The sequence below is a fragment of the Perognathus longimembris genome, chromosome 20 (genome assembly GCF_023159225.1).
Source record: "Perognathus longimembris pacificus isolate PPM17 chromosome 20, ASM2315922v1, whole genome shotgun sequence".
Classification (NCBI taxonomy): domain Eukaryota; kingdom Metazoa; phylum Chordata; class Mammalia; order Rodentia; family Heteromyidae; genus Perognathus; species Perognathus longimembris.
In genome coordinates, this window is record NC_063180.1 from 21,824,832 (window position 1) to 21,840,109 (window position 15,278).

The 15,278-nt window shown below is 46.8% G+C and overlaps 1 protein-coding gene and 2 pseudogenes across 1 annotated transcript in view; 2 read left to right on the forward strand and 1 right to left on the reverse strand.

Annotated features, from left to right (window-relative positions):
- LOC125368443 (sulfotransferase 2A1-like) overlaps positions 1-15,278 on the forward strand; it is a 33,345-nt gene that overhangs the window by 15,599 nt on the left and 2,468 nt on the right. The gene's annotated exons all lie outside the window — the stretch shown is intronic.
- Positions 755-8,318, reverse strand: LOC125338879 (annotated as a pseudogene).
- LOC125338881 lies at positions 3,025-3,807 on the forward strand (annotated as a pseudogene).

Here is a 15,278-nt window from a genome sequence, read left to right on the forward strand (position 1 = left end):
AGTTGGTACTAGGTCAGCCTGACCGCAAAATTCTGCTTCTGTAAATGGCTTGCTTAACCCATTTGTGACTTGCTCTACCCCTTGCATTAACCCCCTGCATCAGTGCTACGTGACCACCTGTTGTCAGTTCCTGATATCAAGGCCAGTTCCCGCTATCAAAGCCTACATAGATAACTGAAAGGGTAGATAACAGAAATAGAACAAGACTTGCTTGCTAAGTGCCACCCAATCGAGTATCTACCAAGTTGGAAATACCCTGTCCCTGTTGTAATCACAATAAGAACCCTGCCTATCTGAAGACTGGGACTCTCAATCCAGATCCACTGCATCGGTGATGTTTGAGAGTCCAGGCTCGAGCTTGCAATAAAGACTCTCATGCATTTGTATTGGAATCGGCTCCTTGGTGGTCTCTGGAGACCAGAAATCTAGACATAACAGGGGGAAGTGAATAAGTGAAGCAATGGAGATCACTGGATATGGATCAAATGAACTATGTAACTGTGGGTGGAAATGAGAGGGAGTGATGGAGAGAACTAGGGAAGGCAAGATACGGGATAAGAAATGTACTCATAACCTGACTCATGTTATTGCAAACCCTCTGTACAGGATGTCTATAATAACAATAAAGTTAATAATGCCCTGGATGGAGAAGGGTTAATGCCCACCCCGATGATTGGACTGAAGAAGCAAGAGGAAAATTCAGACCTCCAGATTTGAGTGATGGATTTGTGCTATGATTCCCTCTGGCGGACAGTCAAGTCACTTCTATCGGATGGTGGCACAAGTCTTCGTCTCCAGAGACACAGAGATAAGTCTGGACTTTTTCCCATGGGAAGAGCTCTGCAGGAAGTCCGGCCATCTTCTCCTGGAGGATTTTCTTGAAGGCTTGGGCCTGGGCTGGGGTGAAGTGGTTCTTCCAGTCCCCGGGAACACCTGGAGGCCAGGAAGGAAGGCTGACATCAGAGGGGCCCAGGGCTCTAAGGCTCCATGCCCTGGCATCCCCTCTATCCTCTGCCTGCCCTGGGGGCGAAGCCACTGTCTCCCCCTGGGAGATGGACTCCACAGCAACCTGGCTCTATGTCCAGTGCTCTCCTCTGAAGTTCTTGCCTCTGCCACTAGGGGCGTTGTTTCCTGCCACAGATGTGTGGGGGTTAGGAAGGTCAGGCTGGGTCTCAGATGACTCCAGTGCCTCAATGTCTGCCTGTATGCAATAGCATTCTTATGTAATAGAGAACTAAGTGTATGTGTGAGTGTGTGTGAGTGTGCGAGTGTGTGTGTGTTCCCCCACATGTGTGGGGCCGTGGTTGCCTGAACTTATGCATTTTAAACATTGTCTGGGACCACCTGTGGTCTGAGGAGACAAAAACAAAACCTTCAAAGATGATGCTTTGTACAGAGATAAAAATATCCCCTGAGTCATGGGGTTAGAAACAATTATGAACTAGTGACTGAAGTAGGGTGGGGGTTCGCTACAATGAAACGGGGTCCCCCCCAAGGGAGGGGATTCCTGGTTCCCCCAAAGAGTTTACTACACAGTCTCCAGCTACAAGATGACAAAAAGACAGATTTATTGGGGAAGTAAAAAGTGAACAAAAAGTGAACCGACCGATCGACCTTGGTTGCAGCCCAGACCCAGGAGCTGAAACTGCCGACCACGTGAGCAGGGTCAGGGCCCAGACTCGGGAGCTGGGACTGCATGCACGTGCGCAGCCCAGACTCAGGAGCTGCAACCGACTGCCTGTGTGTGCCTTCCAGCCTGATTATAAGGCAAACAGCAGAGACAAACTTGCCACACGCAGGTGATCAATGAAGATACAACACTTGCAGAGCATGCTAGGCCGCACGCAGGTGGCCAGTAGAGTTACAGTCTGTCTCATATCTATTTGAACTAACATCATTCTAGTTAGAATTGATGCATGGATTTGGCGGGGTTCACATGATGCAGGTGGATATGCCTACTCATAGCAGGTTCCCTTGAACTCCCAGGCCTCAGGTAGTCAATCTACATAACTTATCATAATAAAGGGGAGCTTCCCTGAATAGGGTGGGAGAGGGCTTAGTGGAGATGGAGTTGGCTTCTGCTGTAATCTGAGCTGGAGTCAACCTCAAGTCCCTCCACAGTTAATGATGGCACTGGCCAGATCTGACCTCCCTATTACAGTGACGAGGTCCAATCAGCATTGAGCACCTCGAGCCCCATTTCCCAGCACTACGGCCATGATTACTGTGCACACTCAGGTGCCTGGCACGGTGTGCCGCGTGGGGTCGCCATGGGGGTGCAGAATGGGGCAAGGCTGGGATGGATTTGGGGGGAGCTGAGGACCCACTCAGAGGGAAAAACAGATTCTCAGAGTTGTGGTCAGCAGGTCCTATGGCATCCCCTCAACTGTACCTGGCACAGATTCGAGGGTGCTAATTTCGAGGCCTTTCTCTCTTTTCTGTGCTTTTGGCCACTGCACAGAAAATATTCTCTCTGCCACCCTCTGATAGACAACAAGAAACTCGAGGGTGGATTCTTTCTGCTATTGGGGACATATTTAACACTTCTGTAGAGAAATCTACTATTTTATTCAGGGCTCCAATTCTGGGGCTTGAACTCAGGGCCTAGGCGCTGCCCCTGACTTTCTTCTGTTCAAGGCTGGTGCTCTACCACTTGAACCACAGCTCCACTTCCAGAATCTACTTAAAAAAAATAAACAACAACACAGCCAGAAGTGAGCAGCCAGCCTTCTCTTGGCTGATCCAAGGCCAGGACCCCGAGATGTAGCACCCATTTCCCTTCCTTGGCCTCAGGCACCTCCTTCCCCAGGGTGCTCCCATACCTTTCCTGATGAGTTTGATGTCAGCTGGAATAAGCTCCTCCGGCACATGGCTGAGATTGGACATCTTGTTCTCCTTCATCGCCTGGAAGGAACTGTTCTCTAGGACCAAGTCCAGCTCTGCCGGCTCCAGTACCTTCCCCAGAAACCCTCAGATCTTCTCTATCATGTTCCTCGGTTCCTAAGGCGAGAAAAACAGGGCGCCATGGGTATGAAGAAGAGATAACATGGAGCAGGTCTCAAGGGAAGCAAAGGAAAGACAGCAGAAGGAAATGGCAGGAGAAAGGAGGAGTGGAGTGCAGGGGTGGAGTCTTGGCTCAGAGGGTAGAGAGCCAGCCAAAGAGCAAAGCATCAAGTATTGAGTTCAAGACTCTACCTCACCTTTCTCTCCACCCAGCCATCTTGTCAGCTGCTTTGTGTTGGGAGCCCTCCCCCACCCAAGGCAGGAAAATGTTGGACGCCAAGAAGATGGAAAAAGTCTCTGGAGTCGATCAACTCTAGACTCCAGCTTGTTATGAAAAGTGGGAAGTACAGGCTGGGGTACAAACAGATGCTGAAGATGATTAGACAGGGCAAAGGGAAATTGGTCAACCTTGCCAACAACTGCCCAGCCTGAGGAAATCTGAAATAGAGTACTATGCTATGTTGGCCCCAAATGCTGTCCCTCACTACAGTGGCACTGATACTGAACTGGACACAGCATGTGGGAAGGACTACAGCGTATGCACACTGCCTACCACGGATCCAAGTGATCCTGATATCATTAGAAGCATGCCAGAGCCAACAGGAGAAAAGGAAACAGTGCGTAATTTTCCATTAATAAAGCCTGCCAGAGCTGTGTTAAAAACAAACAAAATACCCCACACAAACAAACAGAAAAGAGAGTCCATCTCAGAACAAAAAACGAAAAAGAAAAGGAAGATAAGTGGAATGCAGGAAGGAATGACACACACCATGACTTAGGAAGTTGAAAGAGGAGGTGGGCTAGAGACTGGGGGAGGGTAGAGGGGGATGGGTGGTGAGAAGGGGAGATGGCAGCAGGGGTAAGGGGACCACAATGAGGGGTCTTGTGTGTAACGTCATTCATTACCTTTCTCATCTCCTCATAACTGAGGATCAGCACGTTTTCCTTTTCCTGCAGGGACACCCAGCCTCAGACGTGATCAAACCATGCTCCGTACGGCACTGCAGGGGGAACAGCAGAGCAGAATGAATAGACCCCACCATTCCCCATCTGCCCTGGCACTGATCACGTTCATCTCTGTCAACTTCACTAGAGTGTAACTGAGAAATGAATCCTGGTCCTGTTTATGACTTGTTGAAATACCTGCCAAGTATGCTATGGCAAATCAGTGTAATTATTCCTTATGCCCTTCTATCACACCATTTCCTCCTGGCCAGCTGGTAAGGTGGATTTCTGCAGTGAGGAGAGGTGAGGTAGAAGGCATCATGGCGATGGGAACCAGAGAGAGCACTGTGGTACCTGGACCTGGCTTCCCAAACAACCTTTTTGTTTTGTTTTTGGAGCAACTTTGTCCCCATCTGAGGTGGGTGAGCCCCTCCCCCAAAGCAACACCAACTCCCCTGACTGGGACAAGGATCCCAGCAGGTCCTCACATAACTCAAGCCTAGTGCCTTCCATGCCAAGTTGCCCCAAATCCACAATTTCCACAACTGAGCGTAAGTCCAAGTGCAAGGTCAAAGCATTGACACTTGGCACACGAGGTGCCTCCCCAGCCCTGCCCAAGACACCAAGCAGGTCAGTCTGCAGGGGCACTGGCTTGGTTTATTCTACTTGAAAACACTGTAAGACTTTGTTAAATTCTATTCAATATCTGATTTTGGCAGATCACTCTTTGTAGATAAGAGTCAAACTGATGAGTGTGTGTGTGTGTGTGTGTGTGTGTGTGTGTGTGTGTGTGTGTGTGTGTGACTTTTGGGCTTGAAGCCAAGCCCTGGGCATTCTCATTGAATTCTTATGCTCAAGGCTGAAGATCTGCCACTTGGGCCACACCTTCACTTCTGGCATCTTGATTACTTGGAGATGAGAATCTCACAGGTTTCCCTGCCTGGGTTGGCTTCCAAATGTGATCCTTAGATCTCAGCCTCCTGAGTAGCTGAGATCACAGGCAAGAGCCAGCCACCTGTACCAGGCTATAGTCTTGATTAGTAAGAGATGTTAGGTGAGGGGAGAAACCATTCAAGCACCTCTACTGAAGCTAATGTCACAGGGCCTGGACTACCCAAGAATGAGGTAAATAAAGCACAGATGTGCGCCCCCCGCCCCTCCCCCTTCATACCCAAGTCAGGCTGTGGAACCCTGACATAACCATAGAGAAATGAGAGAATTACAAAAGTTCTGCCTCACTAGAAACATGGAGGTCTCAACTTCAAGTGAGCAACTCTGAAATGGACAGCAAAACAGAATTTTTAAAAGTAGTGGTCATGTGGAATTTTGTTGTCTGGGAAGCCAGTGAGCAGCTTACCCTTTCCCAGCCTGCAAGCTCCAGGGGCTCAATCACCCCAGGAAACTTCTGTCATGGGGCAAGAGTGAGTGAAGGGTGTGTTTTTGGTGTTATGTTTAGCAAATGTGAATTCTAAGATGAGGCACATTGAACTCACAGATGGTGAAATTTAAAGATAAAACCTGGCGTGGGCAGAGGGTTACACAAGGCGTTGGAAGATGTTGACATTCTTGTCTGCTCACTTCACAGCCCACTCACCATGTCCTTGCATGAACCACTCAAAATATTGCTCCAGTGACTCTGTTTCCTTAGCCAGCTTTGTTAAACCCCAGAAATAATAACCAGATATGAGAACATCATTAGGATTTCTGATGACATAGATCACCTGAGAGGGAGAATCAAACAAACAAAAATCAAAACACATTTCTCACATTTCTGATGTTGATCTCTGCTCAGATCAATTCTATAACATTTCCCTCAAACATCAAAGTGTTGATGGGTCTCCTGGTTGTGCATCTGTTCTTCAAATACATTTCTGAGTTCCTCTAACTGAATTACCTGGCCAGGAATAAAACGATGGAAGGACAATGCATTGCCTAAATGCATCTGGGATATTAATCTACACAGCACAGGAGAGCAGATGCTGGTTATCATTTGCTGGCCACAGATTTATAAGTTGTTGTGGAATAATCACTGAAGGGGCTGAGCAGTGGTGGCTCATGCCTGGAATTCCAGCTCCTCAGGAGGCTGAGATCGGAGGATGGACCAGGTCAGCATAGGCAAAAGAGATCTCAGGACTCTTCAATTACCTGAAAACCACAGTGCACATGTGCACAGGGGACAGAGCAAATGTAGGTAGGGCTTGCACAGGGCTAGTCAGGGCTGGGCAGGGGAAGCGGGACCTCTCCCTGGAGGACAAATGCTCTGGGTCTATTCTGGCTGGGAAGACCCGGGTGTTTATTCATGGAACCTGCATTCAGAGTCAGGGTACAAGCACCAGGTCACATGACACTGAAAAAAACACAATCTCATTTCTCTCTCTCTCTCTCTTCCAGTCTTAGTGCTTGAACTCAGGGCCTGGGTTTTGACATGAGTTTTTGTGTCCAAGTCTGTCCCTCTACCAGTGGAGCCATAGCTCCACTTCCAGCTATTTTGGTGGTTCACTGGAGATGAGACCTTGGCGGCCTTTCCTGTGTGGGCTGGCTTCCCACCTGCATCCTCAGATCTCAGCCTCCTGTTTAGCTGGGATGACAGGCATGAGCCATGGGTATTGGCTTAAAATACAGTTTTGTTCATGTTTTAGTGCATCCTGCTCATCTGTCAGGGATTATCTGGCATGATTCACACCACCCACTCTGGTTTGGTCTGAGGACACTCTCACCTCATGAAGGAAAGTTTCAAGCCCCACTGTGACAACAGAAGGAGAATGTCAGATCTCCTGGCTATATAAGGTTTTAAGATTAAAAGGCATTGATGAAATATTTATTTATTTATTTATTTATTTATTTTTGCCAGTCCTGGGGACTGGAAATCCTGGCCTAGGCCCTGTCCCTGAGCTTTCCTTTTGCTCAAGGCTAGCACTCTACCACTTAAGTCCCAGCGCCTCTTTTGGCTTTTTGTGTTTTTGTGGTACTGAGGAATGGAACCCAGGGCTTCATGCATGCTAGGCCACATTCCCAGCCCTGGAATAGTTATTGAGCACTGTATACTGACCTTGGCCTTGGAGGTAAAGAAAGATTTGGGGAAGAGGTGGATGGGGAGGTGAGAGGTGAGGAGGCGGGGCCCCTCCTTCCTGTTTATGGTTAATTGGTATCCATGTTCAGTCTCGATCCAAGGGGCGTGGTCAAATAAGACCTCAGATTGGATCTACTTGGGATCCCCCTTAGTGTGAATCAGACAGAGAACCTCAATCATCCAGTGGGTTCCTGGGGATAGAGAGAAAAGCAAAGGCCACCCATTTCTATCTGAATATACAGTACACACACACACACACCATAATAAAATATACACACCATACATCGTAATGATAGTAACGTCAGTACCGTTCAATCCAGTGGGGATAAGTAGTGTTAAGTTCATATCAATCATAGCTCACTCAAAGCTACTATCTTGCCATCTTATAAGTCTATACTGTTCACAACAAATGAATATTGATTTGCTTGCCACCTGGATTGACCCCCACAGTCTTTTTATCTCCTCTAGGACTTTGGGGCAGTTCTGGGCTTTGTGTGTTAGTGCACACAATTATTATTATTATTTTTTACTATGGCCTTGTCTCATGTGCTTCAAATGGCAAAATGTCCTGAAAATGGTGGCGCATGGGTCAGAGTTGTCTGCATTTTCAACACTGAGTAATATTCCATTTTGATCTCTTAATGTATTTTGAATTATGTGTCCATTTCTCTGTGGACATTTGGGTTTAATCCACCTCTCAGCCGGCCTTGAAATCACTTCTGTGTATCCCTGCTTCTGAATTTCCAGAACATTTCAGTTGTAGTGTATCTTCTGTGCTTGCCTCCACTCCCAGCGGTCACTCACACAGGACTCCCTGCATTCTGGGACTGGCCGGCAAGTTCCTTCTATTTACTGGAAACTTTCCAGTTGCCAGTCTCTGCCCATGAATTTGAAATCATGTCTCTACTGCAAGTAACCTCCGCGCCACCCTTTACGTTGTAATATACGATGGAGGCTCCTTAAATCTTTTATTTATTTAATTTTTTGGTTCGAGTCCTGGGGCTTGGGCACAGTCACTGAGCTTTAGGTCTCACGGTTAGCAATCTACCATGTGGGCCCCAGTCCTTCAGCAATGAGTGACTGCACTATCCTTCCTGGAAAGTGGGAGGGAGTGGGGGGCACAGGCCTGTCCTGTCCCATGCAGTAGGCGCCCTGTGTGCTCACCTGATTTGGGGTAGGTCACCATGAGGATGTCCTCATCCTTCAGCACCAACGTCTCATGAGCTGCTTTTATGACTTCAGGGTTGAAACCCACGGCGGGGAACGGAAGGCCCACATACCACACGTAGTCCTGTGCCATGGCAGAGTCCCTGCGTGCCTGGCTGCTGTTCCCAGATCCCTGGCACCGCCACTGGGGAGGTGCTGGCAGAGTCTGTGTTGTCGTCCTGGGTGGTGAAGCCAATCGTTAACTTCGTTCATTTTTTTGTGAAACAAATTTGATGATAAAGACAAACAGTGTGATTTCTATTGGGCAACTGTGGGGGCTGATCTGTGCTCATCTGGTATTGGTTTCACGGTAGGGAATTTGAACTACAAGAGAAAATCGAAGGTGAAACGTCAGAGGTCTGACTTTTCTTAAAAAATTTAAGACTAAAAACTGTCTTTGAATCCATGCTGTAGTGTCTCACACCGTATTCCCAGGTACTCTGGAGGGTGAGATCTAAGGATCGAGGTCTGATCCCAGCCCAGTGAGGAAAGGTCAGAAGACCTTTATCTCCAGTCAACCAACACAACAGCCAGAAGTGAATCTGCTGCTCAAGTGATGGGTTGCCTGCCTCGACCACAGAAAAACAGGAGCAGCTCCCAGGACCCCCAATACCCAAGTTGGATCAGGAAGTGGGAGGAGATGGGGGAGGGCTTCCTTCCTGTCTACTAATAATTTATATCCATTTACAGTCTCAATCCATGCGGAGCCAGTCAAATGAGGTCCCTGATTGGATCCACTTGGGTTCCCCCTTGGTGTGAATCAGACAGAGAACCTCAATCAACCAGTGGGTTTCTGGGGACAGAGAGAAAAGCAAAGACCACCCATTTCTATCTGAATATATCCATGCATACAAACAAATATATATTATAATGGTACAATCTATATACCATAAACTTAATGATACAAATTTTGTCAAGTATAACATCTGGTGGGGATAAGTAGTGTTAAGTTTATTTCAATCACATCTCACCCAATGCTAGTATTTTGACATCTTATAAAGGTACTGTCCACAACAGCTGAATATTGATTTGCTTGCCACCTGACTTGGCCACCACAATCCTCTTATCTCCTCTAGGACTTTGGAAGTTCTGGGTCTTGTATGTGAGAGCAATCAGAATATATATTTTTTCTCACTGCAGCCTTGTCTCATGTCCTGAAAGCGGTGGAGCATGGGTCTGAGCTGTCCGCATTTTCAACACTGAGTTTTATTCAATTTTGTTCTCTTAAACTGTTTTGGATTGCACAGTCATTTCTCTGTGGATATTTGGTTTTAATCTACCTCTCAGTTCTTCCTGAAATCCCTTCAATGTATTTCTTGTATTCCAGGACTGGCCCGTCAGTTCCTTCTATTTATTAGAAGCTTTCCAGTTGCCAACTGCAATGATTCTTCAATTTCAAATCATCCTTTTTCTCCAAGCAACCTCAAAGCCATTCTTTTCATTTTAATATAGGATGGAGGATCCACAAAACATCTCTCTCTCTCTCTCTCTCTCTCTCTCTCTCTCTCTCTATCTGTATATTTTTGTGCCAGTCCTGGAGCTTGAAGTCAGGGCTTTGGTGCTGTAGGCTGGCACTCTACCATTTGGGCCTCAGTTTTCCAATACTGAGCTACTACACCATCCCCAAGTGGAAAGCAGGAAGGAGTTGGAACACAGGCCTGGCCTGGCCCATGCAGTAAGTACCCTGACAGTTCACCTGATTTGGGGTAGGTCACCATGATGACATCCTCATCCTTCAGGACCAACTTCCCATGTGCTGCTTTTGTGACTTCAGGGTTGTAACCCACGGCAGGGAAAGGAAGGCCGTCATGCCATACATAGTCCTGTGTCATGGCGGAGCCCTGAGTGCCTGGATGTTGGTCCCAGGCCACTGGCACTGCCACTGGGGAGGTGGTGGCAGCGTGTGGGTTGTCATCCTGGGTGGCGAAGCCAATCATTAACTTTTCCCATTTTATTATGAAACTAATTTCATGATAAAGAAAAACACAGGGTCATTTATATTGGGCAACTGTGAAATTGCTCAAGGGTGATCTGTCCTCATCTGATATTTGGTTCATGGCAGGGAATCTGAACAAGAGGAAATAGAAGAATATAGGCTTGGGGCTGGGAATGTGGCTTAGTGGTAGAGTGCTTGCCTTGCATGCACGAAGCCCTGGGTTCGATTCCTCAGCACCACATACACAGAAAAAGCTTGACGTGAAGTGGTAGAGTGCTATCCTTGATAAAAATGAAGCCAGGGACAGGGCTCAGGCCCTGAGTCCAAGCCTCAGGACTGGCACAAAAAACAGAAGAAGGAAATAGGCTTGAGGGCTGTTTTTTCTTAATTAAAAAGAAATAAATTACAAATCCTTTATATTGAGAATAAGTGTAAATATCACAAAAATTTCAAAGAATGAGGGAGGTACTTCTGGCTCAATGACTTAAGTCCGATTCACTAACATCACCCAAATCATTGCCAAGAGCATTCCACACATTTATTTTCTGATTTTCCCTGTTTTCCCAGGATCTTACTCCTGTCCTGGATCTTAGCCTTGAGCTACCATGTCATGGATCTCTGTGTTTCTGCAGGCTCCTGGGGGACAGGGAGAGTTTCTCAGATTTCCTTTCATTGTCCTGACCTATATAATCCTTGATACTTAGGAGGCAGGAAGTCTGTGAGAATCTTATCTCCAATTAAATAGCAGAAAACCAGAAGTGGCACCATGGCAGAAAGAGGGAGACCGCTAGTCTTGAGGAAAGGGAATTCAAGAACAGTATCTAGGCCCTGAGTTCAAGCCTCACAACTGAGAAAAACAAAACAAAACACACCGAATAATGTCTAGCAGAGAAAGTTTTCCCTACAACTTAATCGATGTCATTCAAAGTGTAAAACAAATGTCACCCTGAACGAAAGTGGCACTCTAGAAATGGGCAATGGTATATTAGGTCATGGAGAACCATGGGACATTTTGGGGGATGTTTTCTCAGTCACTAGGGGGCTTTGAATGACTTTGACCTTAAGAAACAGCTATAAACAGGGTGCCGGTTCTTCTGCCTGTAATCCTAGCTACTCAGTGAGCTGAGGTCTGAAGATCGCTGTTTGAGGCCAGTTGGAGCAACGAAGTCTGTGAGACTCTTTTCTCTAAGTAAGCATCTGAAAGCCGCTGTGGCTCAAGTGGGAGAGCAGCAAGTAGCCTTGATCACAAACATTCAGGGACAGTGCGCAGGCCCTGAGTTCAAGCCCCAGGACTGGCACAAAAAATAATAATAAAGTAAGGGGATTGGGGATGATTGAAAGAGACATGACATGGGATGTCGTGAGGGGACAAAGTTATCCCTCACTCACAGAGATACATTCCAGGGAATTGCCCTCCATCCGGCACCCCGTGATTCTAGGCATTAGGGCTAACCTTATGGTTTGAGGCTGCTGCAAGGTGCAAAGCAGTGGCCATGCTGCCCCTCAGCCTTGGGGGTCAAGGTGGAGGAAATATTGCAGGCTGTGTACTTGCTTTGGTGATTTTGGTAGAAACCTATCCTGCATGGCCAGAGGCGGAGAAGACTCTCCTGGGTTTCCCAGGCCTGGACACTGTCCCTGAGATTCTTTTGCTCAAGGCTCATGCTCTACAACCGGAGGCACAGCACCATGTCCCGTGTTCTACCTGGCTGGTCTGGATGTCCAAGGTCTGTGGCCCGACTCCCTCCTGCTCTCCTTGTGGGGTTCATATAGTAGCTCATTATTGAAGACCTGTGGCTAATGTGGTAGAGCACTAGCCCAGAGGAGGAAACCCAAATATTCACAGAGAAATAGTTGCACAATCCTAAACAGGTTAAGAGATCAAAATGGAGTATCACTCAATGTTGACAAGGCAGACAAAAAAGACCCATGTGAAGCACATGAGGCCAGCCTGACCTTACAAAAGCAAAAAAAAAACCAACAAAAATATCCTAAAAGAAGTCATGTGTGATTTATCTCACATACAATGCCCAGAATTGCTAAAGTCCTAGAGGAGCTATGAGGATTGTGGTGGCCAAGGCAAGTGACAAGCAAATCAAAGTTCTTTTTGTTCCAAGAACGCATTGGTTGATTGAGGGTCCCTCTCTGATCCAATCCAAGGGGGATTCCACGTGGATCAAATCTGTGGCTGTAATGCCCAGATTTTAAGGCCCCCAAAGACAACCATTAGAGTCCAGAGTCAAAGCCAAACCGCAAGGGTCGTTTATTACGAGTTCGCACCCGGTCCCCCGTGCACTCATTGTCAGTGACGCTGAGAGGCCCTGAGCACAATTCCAGCACAGCTTTTATAGACAAGTACAAGGAAGATGAGGGAAGATGAGGAAGACCCCCGGTTACAAGTACATGATTGGTTGACATTTGCCTTAGTTTACTGGTCACCTCAGGATTGGCCTGGGTCTTCCGGCCAAAGCATGGGTCAGATGGCAGTCAGATGGCCTTAACCCTGGGGGTGGGCCTCCAGGAGTGGTCAAGCCACATGCCTGGAGCCTGGTGGTTCCTATCTCCTTTGTCCAGGTCCAGGCTGGGGTCTGAGAGCTGACACTTAGTTATGTCCAACCTTGAGTGGGCTCCGGGCGTGGACAATTAATCACATCCCAGCGCCAGATAATGCCCAGAGTCAGGTAGTACAGAGTTCACAGAAGGGGTGTGTGTGGGGGAGGCGTGTGGTTACAGAGTAGCTATCCACTTCCCCATGGGTTAGCAAGCAAAGGTACAGAAGCAAAATAGCTGTTAGGGGCATAATGGTCACAATTTTATTCTCTACGCTCTTCATGGCCACATTTATCACTCCCCATGGATTAAGGTTGAAAATGGATACAAATTAATAGTGGACAGGAAGGAAGGTTCCCCCCAACTTCTCTATTCTACTCTTGTCCAAGTCTTTCTTCACTTCCAAGGCCAAGATCAGTTGGAAGTGGTCAATAACAATTTGGACAATACCATTTTAAACCTAAAAACATAGGTAGCCAGGAGATCTGGCATTCTCCTTCTGCAGTTTATAGTGCACCCTGAACACTCATTTATGTGGTGAGTGTTAGGTTTTTAAAGTAGGCAGCCGGTAAAGGAGAACGCCACGCGGTATTCAGGCAGTAAAGAAAGTTTATTATCGAACTGCTGGCCTGTGGCCAAGATGATCCATGGCCAGAGAGAAGGGAGAGAGAGAGGGAAGAAGAAGAGAGGGGAGAGCAGGGAGAACAGGGAGAGCAGGGAGAGAAGGGAGAGAAGGGAGAGAAGGGAGAGCAAGGAGAGGAACCCCCACCCGGCCCTGCTTTATATCTAGGGCAGGGGCAAGGGGTGTGGCCAGGTGGATTAGGATGTGACCTCAGGGAAAGGGGAGGTAACTGCCTCCAGGTCTGCTGGTTACCCAGGTAACTGGGTGGAGACTTAATGAGGTGGGGGCATCTGCATGTAGCCCTCAAGGAGAGGACCTAACAGTGAGGGTCCTCAAACAAAATCAGAGTCAAAGATGTGGACCATAGTCAAATAATCCTGGACAGGTGAACTAGATGCAGTATAAAACTAACCACTCTATTTAATTTTTATTATTTTTATTTATTTATTAATTGAACACAAACTTTTTGACAAGATGTTGTGCAAAAAGGGTACAGTTACATAGTAGGGCAGTGTGTACATTTCTTGTGATATCTTACGTCCTGTTTTTCTATCTCTTCTCTAGGTCAGGTAGACATATATACCATATATAATGTATCAAGAACATATACAGTAGCCACGTGGCCACGCCCAAGAAAGTTCGCCTAGGGCTTTAAATGTAATGTCGATATTAGACCACATGTCGACAGTAGTCTTATATGAACGTACATACCTAGCTTTTGAGCTACTGTATTCCCCTGAGAGGTCAATTTTTGACCTTTATATGTTGAGTAATTGTTTGGTTTTAGTTACATACTGTTGGGTCGCTGACCCAATCCTGTGGGGAATACTATTTGACAAGCAGTTTTTGGTTTCATAGACTTGGTCTCTACTGTATCTCCGTCTCCCTTTGTTAACAGTCATATATCAGGGAGATCATGCCCCTTTGTTTTCTGTGTCCTAGGCTTGTCTCGCTCAACATTATTTGTTCGAGTTCTGACCATTTCCCTGGGAATAACAATATTTCACCATTCCTAATCGCTATGTAGTATTCCATTGTGTATAAGTACCATATTTTTTGGATCCATTCATCTGTGGAGGGGCATCTGGGTTGTTTCCATATTTTGGCTATTGAGAATTGTGCCACGATAAACATGGAAGTACAAATGTCTTTTTTGATATCTTGGGGTTTGCTGTTTAGGATAGATGCCTAGGAGTGGTATGGCTGGGTCATAGGGTAGGTCTATATTGAGCTTTTTGAGAAACCTCCATGCTGGTCTCCAAAGTGGTTGTACACTCCCACCAACAATGGAGAAGGGTTCCTCTTTCCCCGCACCCCCTCCAGCATTTGTTATTGCCTGAGTTCAGAGTATAGGCCATTCTAACTAGGGTGAGGCGGTATCTCAGGGTTGTTTTTATTTGCATTTCCTTTACTAGCAGGGATATTGAGCATTTTCTCATGTGTTTCTTTGCCATTTTTATCTCTTCTCTTGTGAAGTCTCTCTTTAGCTCCTTTGCCCATTTCCTAATAGGTTTATTGGGCTTGGAGGGGCTTAGTTTTTTGAGTTCTCTGTAGATGACAGATATCAGGCCTTTGTCTGTTGCTGTGCTGGTAAATATCCTTTCCCATATGGTTGGCTGTCTTTCTATTTTGGTGGCTATGTCCTTAGCTGTGCAGAAACTTTTTAATTTGTAGTAGTCCCATTTGTCGAGTCTTTCCCCTATTTGTTGTGCCCCTGGGACTCTATTCAGGAAGTTCCTTCCTGTGCCTATAAGTTCTAGCGTCTTTCCTACTCTGTCCTTCAGTAGTTTCAAGGATTCAGGTCTGATATTGAGGTCCTTGATCCATTTTGAGTTGATCTTGGTGCATGGTGATAGGCTTGGGTCTACTTTGAGTTTTCTGCATATGGCTGCCCAGTTCTCCCAGCACCAGTAGTTGAAGAGGCGATGTTTATTCCATTGTATGTCTTT